This window comes from Panulirus ornatus, chromosome 10 (assembly GCF_036320965.1).
Source record: "Panulirus ornatus isolate Po-2019 chromosome 10, ASM3632096v1, whole genome shotgun sequence".
In the NCBI taxonomy this organism is placed as follows: Eukaryota; Metazoa; Arthropoda; class Malacostraca; order Decapoda; family Palinuridae; genus Panulirus; species Panulirus ornatus.
The window spans coordinates 4,506,039-4,529,000 of NC_092233.1; the positions used below are offsets into that span (position 1 = coordinate 4,506,039).

The window sequence follows — 22,962 nt, forward strand, 5'->3', positions numbered from 1 at the left end:
GTAACATGGATGGAAGTGAAATGAGGGACATACACAGAGATACATACGGAAATAGGATAGATAATAGCAGGCATTGATGAATTTCATACTAATTGATTGGCGTGCAAAAGAGAGACTTTTGGACGTAAACGTGATTGCAGGGGAAGTTGCTGCTGGCACGTCTGATCATTATTACTTGGTGGAGCCACGGGTAATGTTTTGTAGAAGTTGGACAAAAGAAACATTCTGGGTGAGACGAGAGTGGTGAGAGTAAGTGAGCTTGGAAAAGACTTGTGTGAAGAAATACCAAAAGGGATCAAATGTAGAATGGCAAAAGGTGAGGGTAATTGAAGCAGGGGGAGTGGGTGAGGTATTTAAGGAAGCAGTGATGGCATGTTCAAGAGACGCATGTGGTATGCGAAAGGTGGGAGGTGGGCAGATTGAAAAGGATAAAAGGATAATGAGTGGTGGGATGAAGAAATGAAGTTACTGGTGAAAGAAAAAAAGAGAAGCGTTTGAGTGGTACTTACAGAGAAGGAGTGGAAATGATTGGGAGATGTATAAGAGAAATCGGCAGGAATTCAAGAGGGTTGAAAAAGAGGGCAAATGAGATTTGATGCGAGCACGCATGTTTTGAAAGGAAGTGAATAATGTGCTAAAGACAAGAGAACAAATGGGAACATCGGTGAAGGGTGTAAAAGAGGAAGTGATGAAGTAAGGAGGAGATGGGGTGAGTATTTTGAGAGATTGTTAAATGTGTTTGATGATAGGGTAGCGGATGTAGGGTGTTTGGGCAGGGGTGGTATGCGAAGTGAGCGAGTCGTGGAGAGTGATTTGGTGAAGAGAGAAGAGTTAGTGAAAGCCTTACGTAAGGCGGCTGGAGTGGTTGGTATTGCAGATAAATGTATTAAGAAAGAGAGTGGTTCTGTTCCTGATTGTTTAGTTAGGAATTTCAGTTCATATGGAGCGTCCGGGGTAAACCAAGGAAAGGTCTGTGGGACCTGGATGTGGATAAGGAGCTGTAGTTACGGTGCATTACACATGACAGCTGGAGAATGGATGTGAGCCAATGCTGCGTTCCTAAATCTGTTCTTAGGTCTGCCTCGCTAACGCGAGAAACAGCGATCTGCTCTGTGTGTGTGTGTGTGTGTGTGTGTGTGTGTGTGTGTGTGTGTGTATCATGAGTTACTGGCTTTCCAATTGATATTCCTCAGTGTAAGTATGTTTCGTTCTCTTAGTTCCCATTGCCTCACTACAGTGAAGCTTCGCACTGCAGATCCGACACTGTCTAGTTGTGATGTGAAGGAAAATCGATCTATGCATTAAACCAGGAGGTAGGCAAGGGCGAGGGGAAGGATTTGACCTCATAAGCACGACAGCCCGACCATTAGGCACAACGGTATGACCATTGGGTACGACCATTGGCTACGATCATTGGGCACGCCGGTACGACCATTGGGTACGACGGTACGAACCCGTGGGAACGATGGTGCGACCCTTAAGCACGATGGTACGATTCCTGGGTCACACTGACCTGTCTTATGGGTTGGGTCAAAGGCATATGAGTCGTACCGTCGTGCTCGAGGTGCCAAAGTGTCGTGCTCAGGGGTCGTACCTGAGAGCCAGTATGGTGCCTGGGATGATGAATGTTAGACACGCGAATGTCTACGGCACTGGAGGGATGGCCTGTGTCTGTGTGTGTGTGTGTGTACAGAGGAAGGTCCTGCCTCATCCCTGACGATGTTCTTGTTGTAGACATTCAACACTGACGGTTTCTTCGCTTTGTTTCGACTCTTTTCGTTGATATTATGGGTATACCATACTCAAGGTGCTTCACTTTGTTTCGAGTCGTCTCGTTGATAATATGGGAATACCACACTGATGAGGCTTCACTTTGCTTCAACTCGTTTCGTTGGCTATTATAGATATACCAAACTATTGGTGCTTCACTTCGCTTCGAATCGTTTCGTTGATAATGTGGGTATACCAGCTACCAGAGTCTATCATCTACCTGATAATAGTATACTAGCCACCAGAGAATAACATATAATCAAAATAGTATAACAACTTCTAGAAAATAATCTGTAGGACTAACTCTCTTTATAAACTTTTTTCTAAAACCTTTTTTCTCCATGACTTTTAATTTTCTCTCTCAATAGAAACAGATTTCCCGTGCAAAGACCTTGTAACACTCGCAGTCTGGCTATAACTCCGCTATCGTGTTAAGACAGTGGCTTTCTTCCTGCAAGATCTCTCGTGTAATGATACGTCGTGAAGACCAGGGCCATCAGAGACACGCTTCTGCCTCCTCCAATATTCTGTCCTTAACATTCTTGCTTCACAAACTCGCAGCAAAACTTTATTATTAACTGCTCGCCGCTGGTAAACGCTAGGCCGCTGACACTGACTTCGTTAACCACGTTAGACAAACAAACGTTTACCTTTTCTCGTCATTCTTTCTCCTTCGTTAATCACCCTTAGCTTGACCTTAGCATACTACGGTGTAATACAGTGGACGAATCTAGCCTACACTGGCTGAATCGTAAATCGCTCTTGGACCCCAGCGAAGAAAAAGAGGAAAAAAAGATAATATATATATATATATATATATATATATATATATATATATATATATATATATATATATATATATATAGAAAGAGAGAGAGAGAGAGAGAGAGAGAGAGAGAGAGAGAGAGAGAGAGAGAGAGAGAGAGAGAAACGAGTCACCCAAATCCCGTGTTTAATAAATAATCTCATTTCCTGTTTTTCAAGAGATTTACCTCTGATTTCACAAGCTCATAAATAATTCCAGTCACGCCAATTATCAGATCCTTCGTGAAAACTGCTGTTTAGACTGGGCGAACCCGGCCCTTGCCTGTAATATTAGAGTCTGATTACGGTCTATTTGGAAGTCTGATCTTGGAGGCGTTGGCGAGTCCTGGCTTCGAGTGCCCGCGCCATGCCAAAGGACGTTTCAGCATTTCGATATTGTCGGTACCTTTTGGAATGACATTTTCACACACTTTACAACTTTGTGTTTACCTTTTTATTTTCATTCCTTTCACTCAGCCTCATATTTTTTCAGTCCAGATTGCTCCGATAACCGAATGAGGCTGATCGCTCGCTTCAGAAATGATTCACGAAGAGAGGTGGTGGTTCGCCTCGCTCCGAAGCCGGAGTCGAACCCGGGGATTCGGATGAAGACTTTTATACTTTGGTGGGTTCCGTTACAGAGGGACATAAATCCCTCTGATGTACAGTCCGGGACTCACTAAAAACAATAAATGTATTGCTAGGCCAGGATGATATGTTTTACTGTGAGAACTGCCTCCAGGCACGCACACACACGCGCGCAAACACACACACACACACACACACACACACACACACACACACGCACACACACACATCGCTGCTGAAGGCGGGACGGCACGGCCCCTGAGTACGACGGTACGGCCATAAAGCACGGCAGTATATGCTCTCTCTCTCTCTCTCTCTCTCTCTCTCTCTCTCTCTCTCTCTCTCTCTCTCTCTCTCTCTCTCTCTCTCTCTCTCTCTCTCCCCGCCCAAGAGCGTGACGGTAGAACCTTTGAACGTGACGGTACGACCCTTGAGCACGACGGTACGACCCTTGAGCACGATGGTACGACCCTTGAGCACGACGGTACACTCACGGAGGACGGTCGTACCACCCTTAACACACGACAGCACGACTCTGGGATAGGACGGCCTAACCTTTGACCTGATCTTTAAGGGCCAAGTCAGAGGTCACGCCATCTTAGTAAAGGGTCGTACCGTCGTGCTCAAGGGTCGTACCGTCGTGCTCAAGGGCCGTATCGTCGTGCTCAAGGGTCGTACCGTCGTACTCAAGGGTCTTACCGTCGTACTCAAGGGTCTTACCGTCGTACTCAAGGGTCGTACCGTCGTGCTCAAGGGTCGTACCGTCGTGCTCAAGGGTCGTACCGTCGTGCTCAAGGGGTTAAGACCTTTCTCACGTACGGTTCCGAAGATCTGACCACACACACACACACACACACACACACACACACACACACACAAACAAAGAAGCAGGCACTAATGCTGACTGAGTGGCCATGAATAATCCCAGGAGCCATCCATCATGATGTCAGCGGGCCCCTGCATCAGCGTGACGACTCGGCCATCACACATGAGGAGGGGGTCATGCATATTTCACCCGCCTGTCTTTTATCTCTTCATTATTGCCAGAACTTTGCTGGTATCATGCTCTTCACGTGGCCCGGGCTTGCGGTAAGGGTCATTGACTGATGCGCGCCGGTGGGGACAGAAGGCTTTAAACACCATGGGTACAAGACAAGGCTAAACCTTGGAAACAACTCATCGTCCGAAGAGATAAAGAAAGAGATAATGTATTTCTTTATATTCTTATTTTTGTTGGAAGTTAAAGATAATCATTTTCGTGCCATGATGAAGGTCAAGCAATGCTTAGCAGACACGTGGGGACTGGTGTGGGTGAAACTAGTCATCCACTGAAGTAGAACATAGTCAGTATCACCCAGTCTCCCTCCTGTTGGTGGACATCAAGGGAGATTAATTCCTCGTTCAGACGTATGAAGGATGGTAAGGGAGAAGATGCACCTAGGACGAACCTGAGGGAGGGAGATGGTGGTGTTCTTCCTTGGGCCCAGGAACTGGAGAGAGGGAGAGGGACAGAGAGAGAGAGAGAGAGAGAGAGGAGGGTAGGAGGGAGAGAGAGAGAGAGAGAGAGAGAGAGAGAGAGAGAGAGAGAGAGAGAGAGAGAGAGAGGAGGGTAGGAGGGAGAGAGAGAGAGAGAGAGAGAGAGAGAGAGAGAGAGAGAGAGAGAGAGAGAGAGAGAGAGAGAGAGAGAGAGAGGAGGGTAGGAGAGAGAGAGAGAGAGAGAGAGAGAGAGAGAGAGAGAGGAGGAGAGAGAGAGGGAGAGAGAGAGAGAGAGAGAGAGAGAGAGAGAGAGAGAGAGAGAGAGAGAGAGAGAGAGAGAGAGAGGTGAGGCGTGTTTGCCTCCCGACTGAAAAATAGTGGAGGGCCGTCTGGTTGAAGGAGACGCAGGTTTAATAGCTGCGTTTGTCGTGATTGTCAGGTGTCGAGCTATCAGAGCCGGGGATTGATGTCTCGTGAATAATACCACACACACCTTAATGTCACTCTCTCTCTCTCTCTCTCTCTCTCTCTCTCTCTCTCTCTCTCTCTCTCTCTCTCTCTCTCTCTCTCTCTGCCTACCCTCCTTTCCCCACCCCCCACCACCCCCCGGCCCTGTCCCTCTTTCTCTTTCTCTTTCCCTCCCCTCCTCCATCCCGGGCGCCCTTGGTGGAAGGGGTGGGAGGGGGAGGGAGGGAGAGGGGAGGGGGGAACGAGCCTGCGTGCGAGTCCAGGGAGAGAGAGAGAGAGAGAGAGAGAGAGAGAGAGAGAGAGAGAGAGAGAGAGAGAGAGAGAGAGAGAGAGAGAGAGAGATTTTGAGCTCAGGTCTCGCAAGTTTTTTCAGGGAAGGTGTGAGGAAGAGATGAGTGCACTACGGGGAGAGACGTAGGTGAGGAATATCTCAAGGGGGGAACTGCAGGTGAGAAGTATTTCGAAAAGGCATAAGGATGGCAGAAAATTTCCAGGGGAGAAATGAGGACGAGAAGTATTCTAAGATGAGAAAGACAGAGAGCCTTATGGGAAGTAGTCAAAGATGAGGAAGACAGAGACCCTTAGGAGAAGTATTCAAAGCGGTACACTGAGAGAGAGAGAGAGAGAGAGAGAGAGAGAGAGAGAGAGAGAGAGAGAGAGAGAGAGAGAGAGAGAGAGACTGAATAATATTTTAGAGAGGAATAAGAAAGACGTCCATGGGAGAGGAAGATTAGCGTGGATATGTCTCCATTCTACCCAAAGTCGCTTTTCTTTCCCCAGGACACACGACAGCTCCTCCACCCTACGGCTGGCCAGCACACATACACACAGACCCCACCACCACCAGAACAGGACGAACTACACCGTAAGAACACACACACACACACACACACACACACACACACACACACACACACACACACATATAACATCCGGGCACTCATAACACCGCTATTGTCGTTAATGTTAGTCGAAGTAATAGATTAATTAACCGATAGATGGACAGACAGGAGGAGAGAGTGGTGTGGTAATTGATTGATAGAGTGAGTGCTATTAGGGCAACGTGCATCAGTATATTACCCACCCACCAATGTCACGCTGGCCTCATCTGTTTTAATATATATATCTTTCTGGTCTTGCTCCCGCCCGACACTGAATCTAGAGCCGCGTTCTAGGATCGAGAGCCGTATTCTAGGATCGAGAGCCGTGTTCTAGATTAGGTAGACGTGTTTTAGATTCGGGAGCCGTTTTCTGGGATCGAGAACCATGTTCTAGAAGCAGTAACCGCGTTCTAGAATCAATAGACGCGTTCTAGAATTAATAGATGTGTTCTAGAATCGAAAGCCGCGTGCTAGAGTCGAGAGCTGCGTTCAGCCTAGTCTCTAGTTGCACACTGACTTACAAGTACATGAAAAAGTCTCTTACCAATCAAAATGAAAACACGTTGAAGGTAAGACAGGAGAGTCACCACTAGGTTTCATGTGACCAATAAGATGTCTTGTGCCTGGTGTACAACATGCATGCCTGGTGTACAACATGCACGAGTTGTTAGTGATTGTACATGGATGGGGTTGTGAGTAGACGAAGAGGATTCGATCTAGAGAGAGAAATGCTCCTGGGTAGTGTTTATCTGTGTTAGCGTCTCTATAGTTGATGATGCTCTCTCTCTCTCTCTCTCTCTCTCTCTCTCTCTCTCTCTCTCTCTCTCTCTCTCTCTCTCTCTCTCTCTCTCTCTCTCTCTCTCTCTCTCTCTCTCTCTCTCTCTCTCTCTCTTCTACTCCTCCTCTTTTTTCCTTCTCTTCCTCCTCCTCCTTTTCTACATCCCCCCTCCTCTCCTCCTCTTCCTCACCCTCCTCTTCTTCTTCCTCCTCGCCTTCCTCCCCCACATTCCACCTCTCCTCCTTTTCCTCCTCCTTCTCAAAACTTGCCGACAACGCATACAGAAACATATCCAACTCAAAAGACGACTATCCCTTGATGCAGATACATTCAGACAAACTAGTGGAGTGGAGAGACGCATGGCAGATGCATGTAAACAAAGATTAATGCCAAAATTGTCCATCATAAATACAGAATGCTCAATAAACCACAACTTCAAGTTAGATAAGATAAGGACTTTTAAGTCATTATCAGTAATGACCTTAGATAAGGTAAAGAGCGCCTCGCTGCATATAATCAAGCCAGTAACACGTCACGTTTAATAGCCAGAACTATTAACTACCAAACAAAGAATATGATATCCACCAGTTGATAACAGGCTGGTCAAGCCTCGTTTGGAATATGCAGTTCATATCTGATCACCACAGCCGACGAGAAACTAGAACGAATCCAGAGAAGGGGAACCAAACTAATTTCTTCGTTTAGCAATAATGATAAGAGACTCAAAGAGCTGGAGAAATATTCCATCAAAAAGCGGAGACTCTGAGATCCGGTAGAAGTCTTTGATTTACGAAATAATTTCGACAGTATAACACAAGAAAATAACCAGAAATAACGGTATGATGAAAGAACAAAACAAAAAAAAAGCCACGAGATGTAATAACAATATCGGCCAAAGTATTTTCCCAAGTAGAGTTGTGGAACGTTACTATAACTTCCACTCGATGTTGTAGATACAAGGCCTGTAGCTGCTTACAACTCAAGGTTAGATGAATACTTCAGTGGTATCTGTCATCAGTGGACACTGCAGGTGAGGGACCTCTATTCATGCCTATCATTTTTTTTTTTTCAGACTATAACCACAACGATGGTGTTGTTAAACTGATAGGGAACTTTTCCTGTCCACACTTTCCTGGATTAAAATTCCCATAGCGGTATGCTCTCCATATTGTGCATGGTATATACTCTCTCTCTCTCTCTCTCTCTCTCTCTCTCTCTCTCTCTCTCTCTCTCTCTCTCTCTCTCTCTCTCTCTCTCTCTCTCTCTCTCTCTCTCTCTATCTATCTATCTATCTATCTATCTATCTATCTATCCATCTATCTATCTATCTGGTCGTCTTCCTGCCAGCAGTTGAGCCAGAGGGAGAGGTGGATGGGTAGGTGCTTTCTACCACACAACGACAGATAGACCTCACATTGGACCATTAGGTCTTCTGTTAAATAATCATCCAATCTACTCCACCTTCTCCTCACTACTCCTCTTCATTTTATTCATTCTTATCAGCTTCCCACCTTCTCCTAATTATTCTTCTTCCTTTCTTCATTTTCTTCATCTTCCCGGTACATCTTTTGCCTCCGAATCACTTTCTCCTGCGGTTGACTCGTTCTTGCTCGTGTAGCCTCCTAGGATCGTGAAGGATCTTGACATGCGGAAAGTCGGGAAAAAGCCTTAAGCTGGCTTCGTTCTGCATCACTTTACCCGTCTGGCACTTAGCTCTCATAATCAACATTCTCAGTCTAAATATTATATCTCAGAATTCCCGAATGCGCCCATGGACCAGAGCGATAGAAAATGGGCTTCTGTTGAACTGTTGTGCATCCCGTATTCTGTTTACGTCTGTTTTCTTTCGTTACCGGGGGAAGGGGGGGGGGGGAGCACAGAAGATATCCAGTCGAGACTTTATGATATCCATTTAATCAGTCGTGAACCAACCCCAGTCTATCAGGCGTTTGCATGATAAGTGGCTCCTTCGCTGGGCGCCCCCCGTGTGCTCTCGTGCATGATGGAAGAAAACCTGCAAACACGGTTACTCCCTGACGCCTGATGGATAAAGCAACTGGACACAGAGGAATGCATTCAGGCACTTCATCTCGCATGACGCTACGTCTGTGAATTACACTTTGTGATGTGTTTGAAGCTGGCCATGCTGCTGGCTGACCGGGAGAGAAAGCGTTTCTTTTTAACCTCTCTCTCTCTCTCTCTCTCTCTCTCTCTCTCTCTCTCTCTCTCTCTCTCTCTCTCTCTCTCTCTCTCTCTCTCTCTCTCTCTCTCTCTCTCTCTCGAATCTTACTCCCTCGAATCTTGCTTCCCTCGAATCTTGCTCCATCGGATCTTGCTCCTTCACGTGAATCTTACTCCCTCAAATCTTGTTAGCTCGAATCTTGCTCCCCTTCCCCCCTGCATCTCTGGTCTCCACACTCAGCCGTCCATCCATCAAAATGAACAAACTTCTTTCAAAATCATTTCTCCTCCTTCCAATTGATATCATTTCATTCATCTGTTTATTCATCGTACTCTTGAATGTGAAGGATTCTTCATCCACCTCATAGACCTACCAGATGTGACCACCAGGGAACGTACCGTTCCGTCGGCCAACCATTCCGTTCCATTTGTTCCTTCCCACCGATCACAAATGTCCACCAGGGAACGTACCATTCCTTCGACCAACCATTCCGTTCCATTTGATCCTTCCCAGCGTTCAGAGAGCCTAACGCAGTTTCTCCTTTTCATTTTTTTTCCCGAGCAAATTCGTTATCAATAATGGCACGTTTCGTTCACCGGACATCACGCACGTATCGACGAATATTCGTGTGATATGTGACAAGGGCGGCGTCGCCTTGTGTCTGGCCGGAGTTGGGGGAGGTGGCTGGAGGCCAGTGGAGTGGGAGGTACGGAAGGAGGGAGGGGAATTCGAAGAAGGGGTGCTGACGAAGACCAGTATGGAACGCTCCCTCGTGAACCCCTCGTCCAGCGATCTCTCTCTCTCTCTCTCTCTCTCTCTCTCTCTCTCTCTCTCTCTCTCTCTCTCTCTCTCTCTCTCTCTCTCTCTCGTCGGCTCGGAAGACAAACTTATAAATGCGTTCGTCGGGGCGGCGGGCAGGAGATCCAAGGACCCCCTGAATGCTAATTTTGGAATCAAGTCTCGGCTCACGTGGAGGAGGGGTCCTCCTCCTCCTCCTCCTCCTCGCCTCCAACCCCCACCCCCTCGCCTCAAGAAGAACCCCCGCCACCTCCACCTCACCAACCCTTGTGCTAGAGGATCCCCCGACCCTAGTCCCCAGGCAGGGATGTATTCCACGTCAAATGAGGCCCAGATCCCAACTGAAAACCCAGGATTACATGCTCCTCCTCCTTCCTTGTGTAGCTGGTGGGGGGCGGCGCGGGCGGGGGCGCCGGCTAGGGGTTAGTGGGAGGAGGAGGAGGAGGGGTAGGTGAGCAAAGGACCTCTGCACCACTTTGTAAGCTTAGCAGTCGTATCGTCTCGCAATCTTTTTTAAGCTTGCGCGAAAGCTCTCCTTAAGCTTCAGCTTCGTTTTAAAGACGGCTCACCGACACCCCCTTCCGCTCGTCTTAGGCCGCCCTCCTACCACCCACCCACCCACCCACCCACCCACCCACCACCACCACCACCACCACCACCCGCCCGCCCACCCACCCACCAACCCACCACCACCCACCCACCCACCCACCACCCACCCACCCACCACCACCACCACCACCACCCGCCCACCCACCCACCCACCCAATAACCCAGCCACCACCCACCCACCCACCCACCCACCCACCACAACCACCACCCACTCACCCACCCAGCCACCCACCACCACCCCTTTCTCCCTCCCTCCCTATCTCAACCTCCCTCCACCCCCCACACACCCACCCCCCCACACACTACATACCCCAACCCATACATACCCCCAACCCCCACACACACACACGCCCCACACACACACACACACACACACACACACACACACACACACCTTACCCTAAAACATATTGTTTGGAAAGACTTAGAAGTTAGTTCAAGCGTAGTTTTAGAATCCGGCTTAATCCTGGGGTGCGTGAGTGGGTGGGCTGGTAAGTCGTGATGGGGGGGGGGGGGGGGGGGAGACTGCCTGGCTGCTACCGTTGGTGCTCAACCACACCACCCCCACCCCCACCCCACCCACCCCCACCCCAACCCCCCACCCCCCCACACACTTTCATTAAAGGCAGGAGGGGGAGGGGAGGGGGGGTTGGATTCCCCAACCCTGTGTACACAAAATCTCGCAGTCCCACCAACTTACTATTCACTGCCTTCCAGAGTTGCACACCATGTTCCACTCTCTTTCGTCCCGCCTCATTTCCCCCCCACCCCAACCCACCTCCCCCCACTTCTAACCCTCTGTTCTCCCGGGGAATAACTTGAGAACAGTAAATGAACAATATCCTCATGCAAATCAGAGCTGTGGGTAAATGGAAAAAAAAAAAAGAGGCCTCCTGTGAGGATACTTGTGGCGATTTTGAGGCGAGGTCGTGTTGGTCTAGCAGGGTGTGTGTCTGTGTGTGTGTGTGTGTGTGTGTGTGTGTGTGTGTGTGTGTGTGTGTGTGTGTGTGTGTGCATGGCTTTCGTTCGCCTCTAAACCCATGTTAATCGCAGGAGTTAATATGAAATTGCTACCAACAGCCAGAGTGCTGAACTTTATTCATCGCGTACAGGAACACGAGATCCCCAGCCAGCCACCAGCCTTGTATGGATGTTTGGGTCTGTACTCTGCCCTGACCTTGATTGACCCCCCTTTTGACCTCTTCGTCCTGCTGACCTCTACCTTCTGGTGGCCTCTGCCTCCTGTTGACTGCTACCTCCTGCTGACCTCCACCAGCGATCCTCCACCTCCTGCTGGTCTGTGCATGTGTTGTAGTGGCCAAGAATGCCTTCGTCTGTCTGATGAATCCTTAGTCAGTTTCCAATATGGCTTCCGTGCGTCTAAGACGCTCCTGAAGCCCTTCCCAGCTTCCTTAAAAAGAAAGATCCAGGAGGTCCTGAAGTCCTTCCCAAAATCTTTGGTCGACCACAAGTCCTTCGAATCTTCGTCTTTGTCCTTATCTAGTTTACACCGTTTTCTTTCATATGGTTCCCCCTTCGTTTTTTATACGTATCTTACCCTCAATCTTCTCTCAATATTTTCTAGTCTTCTTTCTCTCGGCCATATCCTCCACGTCATTTCCTCTTCCTTCTGTATTTCCCTCTTCCGTCTTCGGCCTTTCCATTTCGTTTAGTTCCTTCTCTTCCAGATCCAGTGAGCGCTTCTTCTCATTGTCTGTCTCTTTCCCAGTTCCATATTCTCTCTCCAGCTACTCTCTTCGCTTCCGCCCTTCCCTCCCGTTCCCTCTCACTTCCCTCGTCTTCCTCTCCTTCTCAGTCACATCCTATGTCCCCACCTCACACATCCTGGTGGCTCTCACTTCCCTCCCACTCTTTCATATCCTATACTGTCTCACATCCTTTCCTCTCTGTCTTTCTCCCTCAAATCTTCCCCTTCCTCCCCCCCCCCACTTTCCCACATCCTCTCTCTCTCTCTCTCTCTCTCTCTCTCTCTCTCTCTCTCTCTCTCTCTCTCTCTCTCTCTCTCTCTCTCTCTCTCTCTCTCTCTCTCTCTCTCTCTCCTTCCTCCGCCTCACGTATTCCTAAACATTTTTGTTGTAGCAATTTCCCCGTGGTGGCTGGGGAGGGAGGGAGGAAGGCGGGGAGGATGGGATCGGGGGTTGGAGTTGTGTTGGGGGGATGGGAGGCAAGGCCGAAAATTTTGTTAGGCTGATCCGAACAAATCATTGGCGAGCACGCTGGTCGCTCTGCCGGGGATTCCGAGTCTATTAGAGCCCCAAAAGAAGGGATTTGATGCTTCTTACGCACATCGGGCGGGGGATCAGGTAGGGAATATATTACGAGTGTGATTGAATTTCCTTTCGATTATTTAACGCGCTGGAAAATGTTGAGAATCTGCACGAGGGATTTGTCGCCTTTCCCCGGGGGCGCTGGAGGTCCTGTCGCATCCTGCTGGGGGAGGTGGATGAAGAAGGGCGTCTCTGGGAAGGGGGAGGGGCTACATGTGGACAGGGGAATGGTAAGGGGTAGCTGTAGGTGGGGGGGGGTACACGAGGAAGGGTAGAGGTAGGGAGGGAGAAGATGAAGAGTTCCTTGTTGTAGGGAGGTGGAAGAGGAATGTCAGATATGGGGCGTTACAAGAGGAAGGGTAGATATGGGGCGTTACAAGAGGAACGGGTAGATATGGGGCGTTACAAGAGGAAGGGGTAGATATGGGGCGTTACAAGAGGAACGGGTAGATATGGGGCGTTACAAGAGGAAGGGGTAGATATGGGGCGTTACAAGAGGAACGGGTAGATATGGGGCGTTACAAGAGGAACGGGTAGATACGGGGCGTTACGATAGAAAGGGGTAGATATGGGAAGGTATAAGAGAAGAGGGGTAAATGTAGGGAGAGACAAGGGGAGGGGATGAATCTATATATTAAGGAAGACATATAGAAATATGTACCAATAAGTCAATAGTCAATAGTATTATGCAACAGATAGTATAAGGTTAAAGATGGTATAAGGCTATAGGCAGTATAAAACTATAGCTAGTATAAGGCTATAGATAGTATAAGGGTAAAGATGGTATTAGGCTATACACAGTATAAGGCTATAGATAGTATAAGTCCATAGATAGTATAGAACTATAGATAGTATAAGGCTATAGATAGTACAAGGCTATAGGTAATATAAGGCTACAGACAGTATAAGGCTATAGACAGTATAAGGCTTTAGGAACACCAGTTCGACTCTCCTTATATTTCCCCTCTCGAGACAACAGCATCTTATAGCACCAGTTCATATAATGCTAACCCACAGCTGTATAGCCCCCGCTTCCGTTCCTTCATCTATGGTCGGAGTTTCCAGTGCAATCCAAGTACAGAGATGAGATATGTCTGCTGATCTCTCCAGACTCGATGGAGTGAGTAATGGAAAGGCCTGAATAATGAATGGCCCATCTTATTCATTTCTTTGTGTTCTGGTTATTCGGATGAACGGGAGATTTTGCGATGTTTTGCATATTTTCAGGCTAATTTGGTTTACCATTTGAGTTTACTTTGGCTTGATTTAGTTTACCTCAATGGTTTCTTTTGGCATAACAGGTTCACCGCCTGAGTTTACCATGATACTACCTTTTAGTTTGCTTTATAATACTTGTGCTTTACCTTGGTTTGTTTTCTAGTACAGAGGTTTACTTCTTAGTTTACTTTGGTATAAGTGTAGTTTTCCGTTTAGTTTAATTTGGTATACCTATAGTTTACCCTTTAGTATATTTCGGTATAAGTAGGACACATCCATTTTAGTTTACCTTGGTAAACTGTGGTTTACCTCCTTAGTTTCCTTTGTTATTACTGGTGTATGGGATGAAGTATCCAGTGTGATCGGTCGCTTGTAGTTAGAACAAAGGCAAGTGGCGCACCTCTGAACACTGAACACCCTCGTCGGTCTGATATCTCTCTCTCTCTCTCTCTCTCTCTCTCTCTCTCTCTCTCTCTCTCTCTCTCTCTCTCTCTCTCTCTCTCTCTCTCTCTCTCTCTCTCTCTCTCTCTCTCTCTCTCTCTCTCTCTCCACATATATATATGTACATACATATAAGCATCGAATCCATACATACATACGATCTGTGCAACCACAGATCACAAGAATGAATTTCTATAATCACCATCGACATAGATCCATCTTCTATATCTATGAGTTATATAGATCTACATCCGGGATAATTCCCGCCGAGGTGTCGTGCCCTGGGCTGGCCAGGCGTGGGGTAGCGTCTAAAGAGGGACCCCCCCCCCAACCCCTCCCCCCCCCCCACCACCATAGATATATAGATGATCAGCGAGACAGGAGCTGAGCCGAGGGACTGAGGAAATTAAGAACAGAGTTAAGAGGGGATTTAATCATAGGAGGGAGGGAGGGCCGTCGCCTGTGGCAGGCTTTGAAGAGGGAGGAAGAGAGAGAGAGAGAGAGAGAGAGAGAGAGGGACTTGAAAAGGTCTTGGATTCCCCATTTCCTCTCGCCCTGTCGCTTGTCCATAAACCTACCGGATCCTACGAGGTAGAGGTGTTACGGAGTCTTGCTATCCTATTTTTTCTTTCTCTGAAGTTGTGGGAGGTTATTCCTGGTTCTGAAGGGGGTCCGATGGGGGAATCTTCATACCCCACCCTGCGAGGGTGTGAGGGCCTGGGAGGAGAGGAGGTTGAAGGGAGAGTCAGGGGGGTCATTCCAAGGTCTTGGTCCGCTCCTTGACCCGGGATCTTCCTTGAGTTTGCTTCTGATGATAACCTTCCTCTCCCATGTGATCTAGTGAGTTGCCCCTCTCCCTCCCTCCTTCCCTCTCCCACTGCCTTCCCCGACGACTCTCCCATAGTAGCTCTCGTCTACTGGCTCTGAGGAAAGCTACTCTCCCAGGCTGACTCTCCCTCGACACATGTCTCCCAGAGCAAATCTTCAGTCACACAACAACCATAGCAGTCACCCATAGCAACTCCCCCCCCACCATCCCCCACGGCAACTTCCCTAGCAACTTCTTGGACTCCTCTCTCTCTCTCTCTCTCTCTCTCTCTCTCTCTCTCTCTCTCTCTCTCTCTCTCTCTCTCTCTCTCTCTCTCTCTCTCTCTCTCTCTCTCTCTAACACACCTGGGCCACATCACCACAACTATTCCTAACTTTTCCTCTTTGAAAAATAAGATTATGATTTTCATTTAAGATGACCATTTTCTTGTGGGATCAGCTGGTCATTTCCTACATATCCCTGGCTGAGTCATGTGTATTTATTTCCCGGGTCTTTGCTTAGCCGTTCTTACGATTGCTTCAATCTCTTGTGGGGAGGAAATGAAGGACCAACTTTCCTAAGTTCGTTTTCTTTGAAAAGTTCACAATATATTGCTGAAATGCGACTACATTATTATTTCAGGAATCTGATCTCCAGGCGAAGAGGCTTCACGTCCACAATGTTCTGAAGTCTTCATCAAGATGGCTTGGTGGTGACTGAAGCGGAGGTTCGAGTCTTTTCTTCATCGGGCGGACGGAGAAGTAGCAAGCCCGGGATATGGACTCTCCCTATTGGTAGTGAGGTACGTCCCACCTGCTTTCTTTGCCGATGGCTGGGTAATAATAGCCTTCACTTACCTCATACAGACATGTCGAAATTCTTGTATAGCGAGGGTTTCCTTGATCAGTGCCGTCCCCTCTGCCATAGTTCGAGTTTATCATTTTCTTGTTACGTGTCAGTTCGTCTCGGGTTAGATTTCTTGAGTGTTGCAGGAGCGCTTGCTGCTTAGGAGCATCCGAGGCTCGCGATACAAACATCAGCTGCACCTCTGTCCTCACTGTTGACACAGGTCATCTTCCCACTGACGAAATGCTCATTCATCAGCTTTCTAGGTCGGGGATATCTGTGTACGGAAGCATAGGTAGAGCGTAGTGCCATCATAGGGTTTAGAACCAGAGTTGTTGAGGGATAAGTACTTTGTGATCTAAGTTTCTAAGTCGTTGTTTGTGTGTCCGATCGTAACTAGCACTTGTCGCAGTCGATGACGTCCCTGGTTAAAGGCGCCGCAGCTTCAACAACTCTTCAAGGCTTCTCTGATAAAGGGCCTTTATAACCCTCACTCTCTCGCGGGTTCAGGGAGCATTGATTGGCCAACATCAGTAAGGCCTTCTGCACAATGACGGGGAAGGTAAGATATCATCTTCAGCTCTGGTGTGAACATGAAGGAGGAAGGGAGTCTGTGTCTTCTGCTCGAGTATATATATGTGAACTTGAGAACAGACACCTATGTGTCCATGTTCTTATATATGCACATATGTGAGCATAAGATCATGCACGAGTATTTTATATCAGTATTTGTGTATAGAAGTCCCCTTAATGTAGGTATGTACCCATACACAACACGGACGTATGATGGTTTATTTCTGTGCGTGAGAACATATCAGATTTTTATGCACATCAAAGAATTCTAGTTCCTTGTCTCTTGGACCTGTATCTTAAATGCCTTGTAAGTCAACAAGGTAAACGTAGGTTAAAAGTGATCTCTTGTGGAGGATCTGTTAGATTTTCCAGATAGGTACTGATGGATTGTTGGCCAGGCAAGAAACACTTTGTGGTAGTTGAAATGGTAGTAGTAATGGTAGTAATAGTTATTACTACCATTACTACTACCATGACACAAAGTGTGTCATGTCGGTGGGTAGTAGTAGTCATAATAGTTGTTGTAGGAGTTGTTGCAGTAGTGGAAGCGATAGTAATAACCCTAGTATGATACCATTAAGAACAATGTGAAAGTAGTTGTAATAGTAATAATAGAATAGCAATGATAGTAATAATAGTAATGATAAAGTTGTGATGATAGTAATGATTAAGTAGTTGTAATAGCAAAGTAGTAATAATAGCAATAACTGAATAGTATTGATGGTATTGATAAATAGTAATAATAGTTTAGTTACGATAGTAAAGAGTAATAGTCACAGCAGTAATGGTAAATATAAGTATCCGGAGCCACACACCAGACTGTGTGCCAAGGAGTCTTGAAAGTATCGAAACCTACTAATACTCTCTAATTTACTCTGTATAATTCTGTATAATCTATATTTTTCCTCTCTCTCTCTCTCTCTCTCTCTCTCTCTCTCTCTCTCTCTCTCTCTCTCTCTCTCTCTCTCTCTCTCTCTCTCTCTCTCTCTCTCTCTCTCTCTCTCTCGCCACCCTCAGAAGATAACCTTACTTAGTGTATCTTTATTCGATATCTAACTCGCCATAAACAATTGATTGGGCCCCAAAAAGAGAAAAGTCTCATTACAGATAACCATAACCTCCCCCTTTTCTTTTCGACCCTCTTCTATTCCACCTTCTCTCTATTGCCCCCTTTTTTACGTTATCCCTTCTCCCTCTTCCTCCTCCTCCTTCTCCTCCTCCTCCTCCTCCTCCGCCAACTTTGAATTGAGATTATCCTATCTTGCCGCCTCTCTCCCTCCCAGCCTTGCTGGCTGGCGCGTCACAAGGGCCTGCCTTCTGGAATTTTGTTGGTTTAAACGCCCGCTCATTTTCTCCGGAGTAACACCTTGTAGTGTGTTCACTCGCTGGGAACCAGGAATTCCAAGGAACCATTGTACGAACGGGAATGGGAATGTCCAAGATATGATGTTCGTTATTCCCCAAATGTGGGAATTGCCTCGTAATCTGATGGTTCCAGTAAGGTCTTGTGGTGAGTTTGTTCTCTGGCTGTTTCGTGTCCCTTGCTCGCTGCTTCGAGACGTTTAGTAGCGGTTTGGCTCTGTTTTCTTGCTTCTTGTGTGGCATGGCGTTGGTGGTTGGAGGGATATAAGGAGGTTTTGCTTTCTGGTTATTTTCTTAAAGTTTTTTTCTTTGTTTGTGTGTGTGTGTGTGTGTGTGTGTATGTGTGTGTGTGTGTATGTGTGTGTGTGTGTGTGTGTGTGTGTGTGTGTGTGTGTGTGTTTTGAGGTATTCAAATGATGATTTTTTACCTCATTTTCTTTTTTTCCCCAAGGGTTGGTTCGTTCGAGGTTTGTTTGTGCTTCGAGACAGATTCATGAGCTTCGGTTTATGCAGAGACTTCGAACCTATTTTGTAATAACTCTTGTTTTCAAGAACGTTAGTTATAGACGGCTGGAGTCATTAATGAACGCTTACATCTTTCTTGACCTACTTTACTCCACTTATATAAGTGTTTCCGGCGGTGCCTCACTTTTTATTGCCTGACACTTTTAGAGGAGAAAGAAACAGCTTCATGAAACATTGTTTCATTGGTTCATTGACTTCAAAACCTCTTTCACTGGTTCGGTGTGTCAGTTCACTGTTTCATTGGTTTGTTATGTCCAACACTGTTTCATCGGTTTGCTGTGTCCAACATTGTTTCTCTTGTTCACTGTTTCCATACACTTTTTCACTGATTTATTGCGGCATACACCGTTTCACTGTTTCGGATTCATACTGTTCCACTGGTTCGATGTATCAAATACTGCTTCACCAATTCCTTGTGTCCAACACTCATCAGTTCTTTGTATCCATAAACTGTTCCACTGGTTCACTTTGTCCATACACTGTCTCAGTGGTTCGTTGAGCCCAAACACTGTTTCACTAGTTCGTTGTGGCCATGAGTTGTTTCATTGGTTCGCTGTGACCACACAGAGTTTTATTGTTTCGTTGGTATCCATCCATTGCTTCAGTGAGTTCTTAAAGTGTTTCAGTTAATTCATTTGGTAATTCGAAAATTCTTGCCTTGTGTGAGCGAGTGCTTCGTGACTTTTGCAACTTTTCTGATCTCTCTCTCTCTCTCTCTCTCTCTCTCTCTCTCTCTCTCTCTCTCTCTCTCTCTCTCTCTCTCTTTCAGGAGGGGAGAGGGGAGCGAAAGAGAGGGTGTATATCAACTTCCATTATGCTCTGGAGGTATATATATATGTATACTTGGAATATCTGAACAGCACCACACACACACATATATACATATTCCCCTCCCTATCTTAGCACCCGGTAACGTGAATTCTTTGGGGGAGGAAGAAATTATATATTGTGAATCATAACACAACAGCGAGAAATACAACATCTTCAAGAATGGTTTTCTTATTGTGTCTTTCAGTAGTTTGGCGCATACCGGAGGGTTGTCTATTGGCCCGGGGGAACTTTATTACACCCGTGGTGATAGATGGGGGGCGGGGGGGTGGGGGGGGGGAAAGCTTGGTGGCTTTGAAAAACGAAATGGCCCTCAAATTCTCACTCCTTATGGCTGCGTCATCGATTGTCGTTATTGTAAATCCAGGTAAACCACCAATCAGCGCAAAATAAATCCCATTTTACCTACATGAGACGCCAGAAACAAACCAACCCCCCCCCTCCCTCCCTCCTGGGGCTAGCCCCACCCACCCCACCACATTCCCCCCATCAATACCCTCTGTGGCTACAACGTTCTCTCTCTCTCTCTCTCTCTCTCTCTCTCTCTCTCTCTCTCTCTCTCTCTCTCTCTCTCTCTCTCGCAATCTCAAAGGTCGCCCTCAAGATATTGATGACCTTATTGGTAACAAAGGGGTGTGAGGGGAGAGAGAGAGAGAGAGAGAGAGAGAGAGAGAGAGAGAGAGAGAGAGAGAGAGAGAAAGGGGAGTAAGGGGAAGATAGAGAGTTGTCGAAGATGTCAGAGAGGGAGGGAGGGTAAAGACCCAGACGCAGCAGAAGCAAGGGAGTGGTAGAAAGATTGAAGAGGAGGGGTAGTACAAAGAGGTAGTGGACAGACAGAAATGGGGTACAAGGAGGTACCAGGGACGCTATAGATGGAGGCAGTACCATGTCACACACACACACACACACACACACACACACACACACACACACACAGCAGACCCCTTCCTTAGCCTTAACCAACAACACAGGACCATCACTTATTGACACCAACAACAAAACTCCTTAAAAGCCAATATCAGTATTTCACTGGGAAGCGGATGGCCAGCTTAATATTTATACTCGGGTATTGACGTGTGCCAGAGAGAAAGAGATAGGGAGGTGGAGGAGCCAGGTAGAGAGAGAGAGAGAGAGAGAGAGAGAGAGAGAGAGAGAGAGAGAGAGAGAGAGAGAGAGGTATACGTAAGATATGGAAAAGAAGAGATAAAAGAAACGACTGAGAAATAAAAAGACAAGAAAAAAATTGTGGTTCCAAGAGAAAGAGAGAAACAGATCCTGATCGAAAAAAAAAAAAGAATGGAAAAAAAAAAACGTCTAATGTGGCTGAAAGAAAAAGAGAATTATGGAAAATTGCGATGAATCCTGATCATAAGGGAAAGAAACGTGTTGTGAAGGTAAGGTATTACATTCCTGATTTCAGTAACAGAAATATGAGAAAGATATCTGCTCCTCCACACACACACACACACACACACACACACACACACACACCATCAACCAAGACGGTGATGGACATCAGTCTGGTTGCGGAGAGCTAAGCCATGACATCCTCTGGGTCGTCAGGAACTTCAAACTTCTTAGTGTCACTACAGATGATGGTTTGAATCGGAAAAGTCATGCCATCACCATCATCAAATCTTCCTCATACCGTCTGTACCTTCTCCGTCGACTGAAACCACTAAGCGTCCCACCAGCTGAGCTCAGGAACGTCTATACCATCTTCATTTTAACTAAGCTTACCTACACCTCCCCAACCTGGTCCTCCTCACCAACGGCTTCACAGAGGGACCAGCTAGGAAGACTGCGGGAAAGAACGTACAGAATCATCCTGAGCCCATCTTCAACCACCTTCCAAGAGGCCCTTATCCCCCTGAACCTGTCCTCCACCCTCTGCGACCAACACCGGCAGCTCACACGGCAGTTTGACCATAAACTGCCGACACCCACCCCCCCAAACTACCCTTCCCATATCACACAGACCTCCTACCCTCCGACGCCCCTCCACCATGGACCACCGTTCCTCACCACAGTCGACTTGTTCCAATAAGAGCTCGCACAGAGGGCTATAGGAACAGCCCTCTACCTGCCATTATGAACCTCATAAACAATCCATGAACAAGGCCAGATCTAAGCAAGTAAACAGCTGTTGTCTGTTAAGGTTATTGGCAAGTCAACTACTCTCTTACTGGAACTATTCGTTACTTTAATGTTCAAGAAAATGCTTACTGTATATGCCATAGTATTTACTCTGTGGACATTACATCCGCCACCCCGACTGTCTAGATGTACCTGACTCAAGTCCATATCCAAAGTGTGGATATCTCCACCTCCGACCTGACCATCAGCTGTTTTTGCCCAACCTGATCATCAGCTGTTTTTTTTGTGATTGGTTAACTAGTTACTATCAGGACCTTCCAGTTCTGTAATATCTATTATACCTTAACTGTTTGTGTTCAGCTGAATGGCTGCCTAACTCTAATAAACCATTGTTTATCTATTCATTATTCTTATCTTTATGACACACACACACACACACACACACACACACAACACACACACACACACACACACCAGGCAGGATTAAGCGGGGAAGACCCCTCAATGGACCGAAGATTATTATTGGTGGAGGGGAACAAAAGAACACATGTCATAGGAACCGCCTCTTGCTGGGTCGAGGTCACCAGTGGATTACCTCATGGCTGTTACAACTGCACTTCCTGACCTTTGTACATGACCTGCCAGATGGATTGGACTCTTACCTGAATATTTTTGCAGATGATGCCAAGGTCATGGGGAAGGTAAAGAAACAGAGGGATTGCATCAACTTACAAGGGGACCTGGACACTCTCCACGTGGAACTGTTGACTTGAGGAACATGGAACTGTTGATCTGAGGAATATGGAACACTTCACGTGAGGAACATGGAGCAATTGACCTGAGGAACATGAAACAGTTGACCTGAGGAAAATGGAACTGTTGACCTGAGGAACATGGAACAGCTGAACTAAGGAACATGGAACTGTTGACTATACTGAACAAGATGACGTAACCCTCTATATATCTAAGTTTGTCGGGTCAGATGTTACAAATGTTTGGTACATTGTTAATCTACCATCATCTACTCTACCATCATCTACTCTACCATCATCTATTCTACCATCATCTGCTCTACCATCATCTACTCTACCATCATCTGCTCTACCATCATTTACTCTACCATCATCTACTCTACCATCATCTGCTCTACCATCATCTGCTCTACCATCATCTGCTCTACCATCATCTGCTCTACCATCATCTACTCTACCATCATCTACTCTACCATCATCTACTCTACCATCATCTACTCTACCATCATCTGCTCTACCATCATCTGCTCTACCATCATCTACTCTACCATCATCTGCTCTACCATCATCTACTCTACCATCATCTACTCTACCATCATCTACTCTACCATCATCTGCTCTACCATCATCTACTCTACCATCATCTACTCTACCATCATCTACTCTACCATCATCTGCTCTACCATCATCTACTCTACCATCATCTACTCTACCATCATCTACTCTACCATCATCTACTCTACCATCATGTGCTCTACCATCATTTGCTCTACCATCATGTGCTCTACCATCATCTACTCTACCATCATCTATTAAACATTCAGTAGAGATATCTAGTTTGCATATTCCGTCATTTATGTTCGTAGTATT

At 46.7% G+C, this 22,962-nt stretch overlaps 1 long non-coding RNA gene across 1 annotated transcript in view; it reads left to right on the forward strand.

Annotated features, from left to right (window-relative positions):
- The window catches only part of LOC139750733 (uncharacterized), a 289,670-nt gene that overhangs the window by 247,531 nt on the left and 19,177 nt on the right, over positions 1 to 22,962 (forward strand). Inside the window, exon 4 of the long non-coding RNA XR_011713204.1 lies at positions 15,752 to 15,911. This is a non-coding gene — a long non-coding RNA (uncharacterized lncRNA). The remainder of the gene's footprint in view (positions 1 to 15,751; positions 15,912 to 22,962) is intronic.